General features: G+C 40.4%; 1 long non-coding RNA gene across 1 annotated transcript; it reads left to right on the top strand.

The window, feature by feature from the left end:
• Nucleotides 1-5017: 5017 nt before the first annotated feature.
• On the top strand, nt 5018-8862 carry LOC144584575 (uncharacterized). Its single transcript, XR_013538919.1, has 2 exons — nt 5018-7490; nt 8587-8862. It is a non-coding gene; the product is annotated as an uncharacterized LOC144584575 (long non-coding RNA).
• The last annotated feature ends 1423 nt before the right edge of the window (nt 8863-10285 follow it).

Raw genomic sequence — 10285 nt, 5'->3', positions numbered from 1 at the left:
TCTCTTTCTTTTCCTTCTGGAGGTTTAAGTGCTTATCAAGGTTAGTAGGTAGGGCAGCTCTGTCAGACCAGAATAATATAATTTTATTCATGTAAAAGGGTTCTATTCTTGTTCTGCCCCTCATCTTGTTATTCTTTCCTCCTCTCCCCCACCCCTTTTCCTTTGGGATTGCTTTCAAGGCCAGGGAGATGGAACGTTAAAAAGAGGTTCTTTGCATTCCCCCTGCTGACAATCCTTGAAGGCAAGGTGTTAGACAAAATGGCTGCCATATTTGCTGCGTAAATATACAGTTTTAATTGTGATAAGCGTGCAGGACCTTCCTCAGAAGACATCATGAGTCTGGGCTGACCGCTCCCAAAATTCCTTGTTTGAGTCACCCAAAGAAAGACTGCTGAATTTACTTCAAATATCTCATTAGATGAAATATGTTGACAGTCTAGAAATGCACAAAGCCCATTCAAGAAATTACACCAGTTATTCTTACTTCCCTCAGAATTTCTCACTTATTATTCCCAATATAAGAATCTTACATTCAGCCTCAGAATACAGACAAAATGTGATAGGAAGAGTAAGGGCAAAGTCTTGTCGAATTTTGCCTGTGCCTAGTGAAGATTAAGGCACGATATTAATCAAGCTGTTCTTGAAATGGTGTAATGGGGGTGATGGTGGTGGTTTCATCAGTACTGGTCGCTGTTGAAAATCCAGGACTAGCGACAGAACTTGTTTTCCAGTTATTGAGCAAAGCTTTTAGACTTAAGATCTGTGTTGCCGCCAGATTTCTTGTAAAGTTAAATTTCAAGGCCTCCATCTTGAAATAAGGGACGTGGTGGCGCTGCGGGCTAAACCGCAGAAGCCTGTGCTGCAGGGTCAGAAGACCAAGCAGTCGTAAGATCGAATCCATGTGATGGAGTGAGTGCCCGTCGCTTGTCTCAGCTCCCGCCAACTTAGCGGTTCGAAAGCATGCAAATGCAAGTAGATAAATAGGGACCACCTCGGTGGGAAGGTAACAGCGTTCCGTGTCTAAGTCGCACTGGCCATGTGACCACAGAAGATTGTCTTTGGACAAAATGCTAGCTTTATGGCTTGGAAACAGAGATGAACACTGCCCCCTAGAGTCAAACACGACTGGACAAAAATTGTCAAGGGGAACATTTACCTTTACCATCTTGAAATGTCCAAAGAATTTCAAACTGGACTGTGCATATACTCACTAACCACCTTTCGACAGAGCTTCAAGGGTCACACATTTCCAAAATCAGTTTGCACGCTGAGGTGGACAAAAGCCACACAAATCAAATACATAATAGGATTCGCGAATACATATAATAGGAGTCTTTCTCATCCTTCCGAGCTCCCTTTCGAGCAAGTGTTGCCAGGATGGGAAAGTAAGCCATGCAATTTGGGTTTGTCCAAAACAATGAACAGAACTTCAGGCATTCCAGCCCAGATTTTACTCACAGAGGGAGAAAAGACTGTACCTTCTGTACCTCTTCTTCTTCTTCTTCTTCTTCTTCTTCTTCTTCTTCTTCTTCTTTTGCATAAATCCTACGATCTCAAATAGTCCGTCTTGACCTGAAACCATCCTTCAAGAACAGTGGGTGCTGCTTTGAGCCAGTTTGTTTCCTTCAATCGCTTCTCTAGTCTCCAAATTTTATATCATGTAAGACTGAGGAAGAGTTCTCTAGACCTTGAAAATCTGCACTGCTTGTAAGGTTTTAGTAATCTCATAAAGGGGAAGTTCAACCCAGAATTTTGCATCTGTTCATGGACAATTGGAGTGATCCACCTGGTGAACCAGTTTCTACTCTTGGTTCAACTACCACTTTAGGTGATCCACCTAGATAATTTTTTTCCTCCTGGATTACACACCTTTTTTTTTCTACCCTCCTTCAGGAGGTCCACCTGTGCAACAGAATTTGTGTGCTGCCTGCGGAAAGTGATTCACACCTAGTTCCAGTAATTTGTAGTCTTAGATTTAAGCGACATCCATTCTGTTGAGGTTCTAAAAACGGAGAGCAGAACAGCCCACTTAAAAACGAATGTTCAGGTTCCTTTCTTCCATTTGAAATGCTGAGCTGCCACGCAGTTGCCCTCCTCAGCGGAACAGCATCCTAAAGGATGATAAGGATGATCCGTGTACATGCCAGCATTGATGAAGATAGCTGATAACCATTGTTTCATAAGCTCTTATGCAGATACAAAATGTTACCTGTCATTCTGCAGGCACATTAAGAAATCAGATAAACCAATGCTCTACTGAAGTGTAGCTAGCTAAACAGATATATTGCCTTTAGAAAATGCCTCCTGTCATTTCCTGAGTGTAGGGAATAATAATAAACCTTGCTCTTGGAGAAGAAAAGAAGGAGCTTTAATTAAAGTTTCATTGATCTACAATTAACATTTTTTTTCCCCTCTTGGCTTTGTCAATAACAGTTGGACAATTTCTGTATGCTCTTGGGAAGTGCTGAAAGGTGATATGATATTGCTTTTGGTGTAAAGGTGGTTGCTTTATGATTATCAGTGAGAAGATCAGGTGATCATGGGCATTCAAATTCGGAATGCAAACAAAGAATGGGAAAGGATATTTAAACAAGACTGTTTCGTGTGGATGTAACTTGATAGCCTCTTGCGTACATGTGGACCTAAAGAATTCAACCCTGTCTAGTTTTGTCAACGGGCAAAGATGGCCTACCAGAATTTCGAGCACCATGTCTGGTGTATCCTGAATAGCTCAGTGGTTTAGGTCTCTGGCTGTGGAGCCAGAGGTTGGGAGTTCGATTCCCCACCTGGGCATCCTTGACAGAGGCTGGACCGGATGATCCAAAGGGGCCCTTCCAGCTCTGGCGTTCTACGGTTATTATAATGGTCAATTTGAAGGCTTGCCTACAGCCAAAACATTGCATAAATGACAAATAAAGCAGAACCCGGCTAGTGACACCTTTCGGACAGTAAAACAAAAAAATACTTATTTCGGCATCATCACGTTGCAACATGCATATAGAAATAAACCATCACAGGTCTACTGGGGAAGAGTTCTTATAAGGGCATAAGATGACAATGGAATCAGACTCAAGATTCAACTGGAGTGATTATAGAGTGAGAAGTACTGACCGCTGATCAAACATTTATCTTTTGCTGCGTGCTGTGCTCAGAATTGCCTTTTGCCTTTCCCATTTGTGGGACTATAACACTTTTTTATTTTTTTTAAAAAAAGATGTCTTCCTACTCTGTTCTGTCTGTGCTAGTGAGTGTGACGTGGAAATGTTGGCAGAGAAGTGAAAATATAATTTCACTTATCACAGTTCTAAATGCCTTTCCACTTTTTAAAACACATTTAAAAATTAGACTAAAGTACATTTTGAATTTTCAGTGATATTGGGTGATGGCCCCAACCATGTTAAACAGCAGAAAATATACATTTTAAAAATAAAGGCAATGATTTGAAGATTTTTTTTCCCCATGATTCCACTTTCATTCCAAACAATAGGCAGGAAATGATGTATGGATGCATCTCTAGTGCTAGCGGTCTTTTTCTTCCTATACTGAGAGGGTAGGTAGATATCAGGAGGGCTTGGAATCCTTCCAGATTTGTCCATGGCATGCTTCCTAAGCCATTCTCTATTGCATCTAGCCGTAAAAGGCCTTCAACGTTGGAGTAGCAAAGTCTTCAGAGATGGGACGGGGAGCAAAAAAGAAGACATTTCCTTCTCCAAAGTTGATCTCTTGTTCCATCCTTAGAGGGGAAAGAAAAAAAAATTCTGATAAAGTTTCTGTGATGCTTTCAGAAGGACCGGAACGTTACAGGCCATTTCTTGAGAAAGTTCCCTGGTTCCTTTGCTCAGCTGGCTTGAGATCTTCATCTGTGTTGCTGGAACCTATGTACTGTTTTAAGCACAGCTTCTCCCTCCGTGCTTCAGAATTTTATATTCCTAAACATTCTCCTTTTACTTTGAGTGTTCTTCACTCAGATGTCATTTTGGAATTTTTATTCTTACTTCTGTTGGGAAGAAAGATGGGATATAGGATTCCTCAAACAATGAAATGCATTGTGGTCACGTTTTAGCCTATAACCATAGGATACTCTAGCTCAGCAGATGATGTGAATGGAAGGAGCGATTGACGAGGCAGAAAGACAACGTTAAACAAGAGCCAAGAGAGTGTCACCCAATCTTTATCAAAGGTCTCCCTCTCTCCCTCTTACTTTCTTTCTCTGTTTCCCTTTCTGACAAAAGAACCAGTCAGCATGACTGCTCCACCAGGTGAGAAGCCACACCTTTTCTGGAAACAAACTCCAGCTTTAGAAAGTGTCTTTTTAATGAGCATTGTATCTTTATGTAGGAAAAGGGCACACAGTTGGCAAGTACAGAGTTGTAAGGAGAGAGTTTGAACATGCTGATAAGATGTCTAGTTTTACCTCAGACGAGACTTTATCATTTACTGACAGATATTGTTAGTGTGAAGACGAGAGCCATCCTCTGACCGGACACAGACAGTGAAAGGCATACGAACAAGCGTCTGTTTTGACGGATTCTACACCGTTTTGCATGGACTGGTTCCAGAAAAGAGAATCACAGGACGCCGTGGAATGAAACAAACACAGAAGGCATGACGAAAGAATATAACTACCTGCTTTCAGGAGATCTGAAAGTAGGAGTTGATTGGGAGGGGGAAAAGAAACAAATGAACCATGAGGGAGACAATGTTTGCATTCCATCATGGGGAGGTGAAGAATGTGAAAGCAGAATGAGCGGTGAATGCAGGGAGAACAAGCTTAGCTGGTTTGTTAACACAAAATAGCACATTCTAGATGTTAAGGAAGGGAGGAAAATAAACAAGGACAAGAGAGAGGGAGAAGGATTTCAGTCAAATATAATTTGTCAGATATTTTCCTCATTTGTTTATTCCAGTGAAAGCAATCAAAATAAGTTCTAGCAGATGTGGGATACATACTGTGTATCATAGTGCACACCATAGTGACGAAAAGCAGATCCGCAGAACCATAAAACTCTGATAAAAATCTGTTAAGGTATATAATTTTTATATAGCCTGAACATAATATGTGTGTGTGCAGAACAAGATTGAGATGACATCATTCCTTCATCCCTGGCTGATGCAATTTCTCTGCAATATGAAGATTGCCACACCTGTGTGCATGAAGTCACCTTAGACGTGATTGGACCAGACTGATGCCAGAACTGTATTTAAGAAATGAACTCTGTACAGTCATTCTCTTCTCCTGTGTACTGATGTCTGCATGTCATGCTGCCGGTTTGAATACTGAATACTGAAGTGCTGTATGTATGTATATCCTGTATATATTTTGTAAATACACTGCTGAAAAGAAGAAGCTGTTGTGTGCGTTTATCTGCTCTTTACTCTGCGAGAGACAAGATAAAGTCACAGACGCACACTCCCTTAACAGAGGTTATGGGCCCAGCAACGTTCCGCTGCGCTGCAAACGTGAGTAAATGAGTAAATGAAAGAGGAGGAGAGCCTAAGCAGCAGTGATAGTGAAACCAGTTCGTCTGTAAACCCGGGGAAGGGAAGGATACAGAGAGCTGCAAGGATGGCATACAGCACGGGAGGAAATATAGGTGGCCTGGCCATAAATAGACTGAATGAAAATAATTATAGAACGTGGGCAATTAAAGCGGAGATGTTGTTGAGAAAGGAGGGTCTTTTTCGTTACGTTACAGCCCCCCCAGTGCAGCCCAGTGAGGAGGAAGAGGCAGAGCATGAGAGAGCTCTTGCCACGATCATTTTGGCCATTGAAGATTCGCTTCTAACCCACATTCAAGGACTGGCAACAGCAAAAGCAGTCTGGGATAAACTAAAAGGCATTTATCAGAGGGAGACGACAGGCACAAAGATTTCTCTTACCAGGAGGTTGTTCCAGTGCAGAATGAAACAGGATGAATGCGCTTCGGAACACTTAAAAAATATGAAGGACATGTTTAATCAACTGCAATTAATGAATGTTGTCTTCCCTCAGGAACAGCGCGTTTATATTTTGCTAAGTTCTCTGAATGACGATTACTCCATGCTAGTAACAAGTTTGGAAAGCATGCCAGAAACTGAGCTTTCAGAAGAATATGTGACAAACAGAATTCTCCAGGAGGAGCAGCATTTAAAACAGAGAATGCTGAACAAAAAGGCAAGCCACGTGCGCGCTGACCATGAGAGACAGAGATACGCTGATGGCAGCGTGCCCAGGAGGCGGGCAGACGGAGAACAAACAGGAAGAGTGATGATGACGAAAGCCTGTTTCCTCTGCGGATCCACCAATCACCTGCAACGGAACTGTGACAAAAGCGGAAGTCCTCCAAGGAACAATAGAGACGGAAAAAAGAAGGTCTCCAAAAGGTTTCAACAAAGAAACGACATGAGGCCGGTCTCCTTGGTTACCAGAGGAACGAGGGACAAGGTTCCGGGCAGCCACACAGAGGCGTGGCTAATTGACTCGGGGGCGGTCGTACATTTGACTAATAATAAGGATCTCTTTTGTCTTTTAGATGAAACCAGCCTCAGAAGTGTGATGATGGCAAATTCACAAGAGACGGCCGTTGAAGGACAAGGAACTGTTTACATTCCTTCGTTGAATACTGAGATAAGTGGGGTATTTTACGCTCCTGAATTGTCGTTTAATATAATAAGTGTATCAGCGTTGGCTGAGCAAGGGTTCACTGTCACTTTTGAGAAACAGGAGTGTATAATTAAGAAAAATGGTAAAATAGTTGCAAAAGTGAAGCAAGAAAACAATCTGTACATGTTAAAGAGCCAGACACATGAAAGTGCACATGTGATACATACAAACAAACCACAACATGATAACTGTATACATTTATTGCATAGGAGGCTGGGTCATGTAAATTTTAGATCATTACAGAAAATGGAACATTTTGCCAGGGATGTAAACATAAAGGAATGCAAAAATTACTTGGACTGTAATGTCTGTAAAAGTAGCAAGACAAATGTGGCCCCAAAAGGGAGGAAAAGTGACAGAGTCACAACCAGGCCATTTGAATTAGTTCATGCAGATTTAATGGGACCATTTCCTCCATCATTAGGAGGAGCGAAGTATGCAATGGTTCTAGTGGATGATTTTACAAGGTTTTCTTATTGTTATACACTAAAATCTAAAGCAGAAGTATTTGATACATTTAGAAAATGGTTATTTTCAGTAGAGAGAAGATTTAACCACAAGGTGGCGCAGTTGCAAACGGATAGAGGTACAGAGTTTACAAACACAAGGTTTCAAAGATGGTTAGAAAGTCTGGGAATTAGACATAGAAAAACGAGCCCATATAGCCCATTTCAGAATGGTGTTGCTGAGAGACGCAACAGAGTGTTACAAGAGATGAAAAATGCATTGTTGGCAGACTCTGGGTTGCGTCACGGTCTGTGGAGTGAAGCGATACTAACCTCTAACTTTTTGGTTAACAGAATTTATTCTTCCTCGATAGATGACACACCATATTTCTTGTTATACGGTAAGAAACCATGTTTAAAATATTTGAGGGTGTTTGGATGCACAGCTTGGGTGCATATCCCGAAACAACTCAGAAGAAAAGGTAAAAATAAAACAAGGAAAATGACATTTGTAGGGTATGAACCCAATTCAAAGGCATACCGGTTTTTTGATGGGGATAGAAATGTGATAATCTCTAGGTCAGCCAGTTTTAATGAAGGGGAAAACTGGGACCAAGTACATGCAAACTCACAGTTATACATCCCTCTACACGAAAGAAAAAGTCAATTAAGACAGACAGGAACACTTAAGCAAGGCATGGAGTCCTGTGCTGATGATGAAGAAGGAGGAGCTACTACAGATGAAGAAGAAGAAGAAGAAAAAGAAGGTAGTGATGAGGAAGAGGAGGAAGCACACACTAGTAGTCAGATAGAAACACACACAAATTCACATGGTCCCAGGAGGTCCCAGAGAGCAAATAAGGGTGTGCCACCCAGTAGATTTGAAGTGAATGGAATTACAGTGTGTAATGTTTATATTGAGCCCAGAAACTATAAAGATGTTTTGAAGCTTCCTGATTATGAGAAGAATAAGTGGTTAGAGGCCATGGAGGAGGAGATGAATTCCATGAAGGAACATCACGTGTTCACTGAAACCAAACTACCACCAGAGCATAAGGTAATAGGTAGTAAGTGGGTGTTCAAAAGAAAATTGCAAAATGACGGAAACTACAGATATAAAGCAAGGTTGGTTGCACAAGGTTTTACACAGAAAAAGACTTAAAGTGTAAAACAGATAATGCAATAAAAGTAATGGAAAATAATACCACTTGTATACAAATGGCCAAAATAGATAGAGTAAAAAAAACAGGAGTAAACATGTTGATATTAAATATCATAACGTAAGGGAAGCTGTAAAAGGAAAACTAATTGAATTAGAATATTGTAAGACTGAAGAAAATATTGCAGACATTTTGACTAAACCGTTGTGTGCTCAAAAGCATGAAATGTGTATAGATGCATTGGGAATGTGTAATGGGTTCAGGCAATTTAAAAATTAGGAGGAGTGTTAAGGTATATAATTTTTATATAGCCTGAACATAATATGTGTGTGTGCAGAACAAGATTGAGATGACATCATTCCTTCATCCCTGGCTGATGCAATTTCTCTGCAATATGAAGATTGCCACACCTGTGTGCATGAAGTCACCTTAGACGTGATTGGACCAGACTGATGCCAGAACTGTATTTAAGAAATGAACTCTGTACAGTCATTCTCTTCTCCTGTGTACTGATGTCTGCATGTCATGCTGCCGGTTTGAATACTGAATACTGAAGTGCTGTATGTATGTATATCCTGTATATATTTTGTAAATACACTGCTGAAAAGAAGAAGCTGTTGTGTGCGTTTATCTGCTCTTTACTCTGCGAGAGACAAGATAAAGTCACAGACGCACACTCCCTTAACAAAATCTCACATCATCTGTAAACTCTCTAAGATGACTACAAACAAGACACTATTGTAGTATAAAGGCAAAAATATTGTTCAGCCGTAAAAGAATTTTTGTAAAGACTGTGATAACACAGGTAGACCAGGTTCAATGCTATCTAAAGCCAAAATGGAAACTTCTGGATCAATGGTTGAGCACACCAGATTCTGGCTCTTGATTTTTGTAGTCTGAGAGCCTGACCACACTTGCATATTGTCATGATACTGTATATGGATCCCTGATGACACTGTCTAGCATGAAATTAAAGACCTTACCCATTTGTGTTTCTATTTAGAATGAACAGTGAACAGTGGAAAATCTTTACTTCAGATCTAAGAGCTGTCCCACACTTTTCTTGCACAAGGCTAGGGCATGCATTCTTTTGGGCATGATTTAGTGAAATGCAAAGCATAATCTCCAGTGTGGATGGAAGTATCTCTTAAGAGAAAGTTAAAACAGATTGCACTGAAGATGAGAACGTTTTAAAGCATTGCCCAGATCACACCAAATTTCACAGTGTGAGTCAGAAAGCAGAACAGAAGGATTATCAAGACTACTACTGGCTACTCTCTATAGCTTATGGTCTGCGTGGGCTAGAATTTGTCCAGCCTTACTCTGTTGCTTGTTTTATTGATTATTATGTCTTATCTATTCTTTATTTATTGTATCTATATTTATTGCATCTATATTTATTGAAGCTTACCTTGTGAGGTAGGACAGTCTGAGAGATCTTCGCTGGCTGAAAGTCACTCAAGGAGTCTCACAGCTCAGAGGCAAGTACAACCTTGATTTCCAGGGACCCTATCCATCATTTTGACTACCATACTGAATTGGTCCTATTCACTCATCCCTGTAGATTTAAAATGTGGGGAGAAGGGTTCACTAACCTTACCCTCTCCATTGTCACTGCCATCATCCTCTATTTGAGGAAGGATATGGATCTGAAGTAAAGATTTTCTACTGTTCACAGAGGTGCTCTGCATGATTTCCAACTTTTAGAAGATCAGGACGTCTGAATCCTTGTCTAACATTCCAACCACTATGCCAACTGCTTGCTCCTCCTCCTCCTCTTTCTTCTTCTTCTTCTTCTTCTTCTTCTTCTTCTTCTTCTTCTTCTTCTTCTTCTTCTTCTTCTTCTTCTTCTTCTTCTTCTTCTTCTTCTTCTTCTTCTTCTTCTTATTATTATTATTATTATTATTATTATTCTTATTCTTATTCTTATTCTTATTCTTATTCTTATTCTTATTCTTATTCTTATTCTTATTAGTAGTAGTAGTAGTAGTATTCTTATTCTTATTCTTATTCTTGTTGCTGTTGCTGTTGTTGCT

Source organism: Pogona vitticeps, chromosome 12 (genome assembly GCF_051106095.1).
Source record: "Pogona vitticeps strain Pit_001003342236 chromosome 12, PviZW2.1, whole genome shotgun sequence".
NCBI lineage: Eukaryota > Metazoa > Chordata > Lepidosauria > Squamata > Agamidae > Pogona > Pogona vitticeps.
This window is presented reverse-complemented; position numbering and strand designations above follow the sequence as displayed.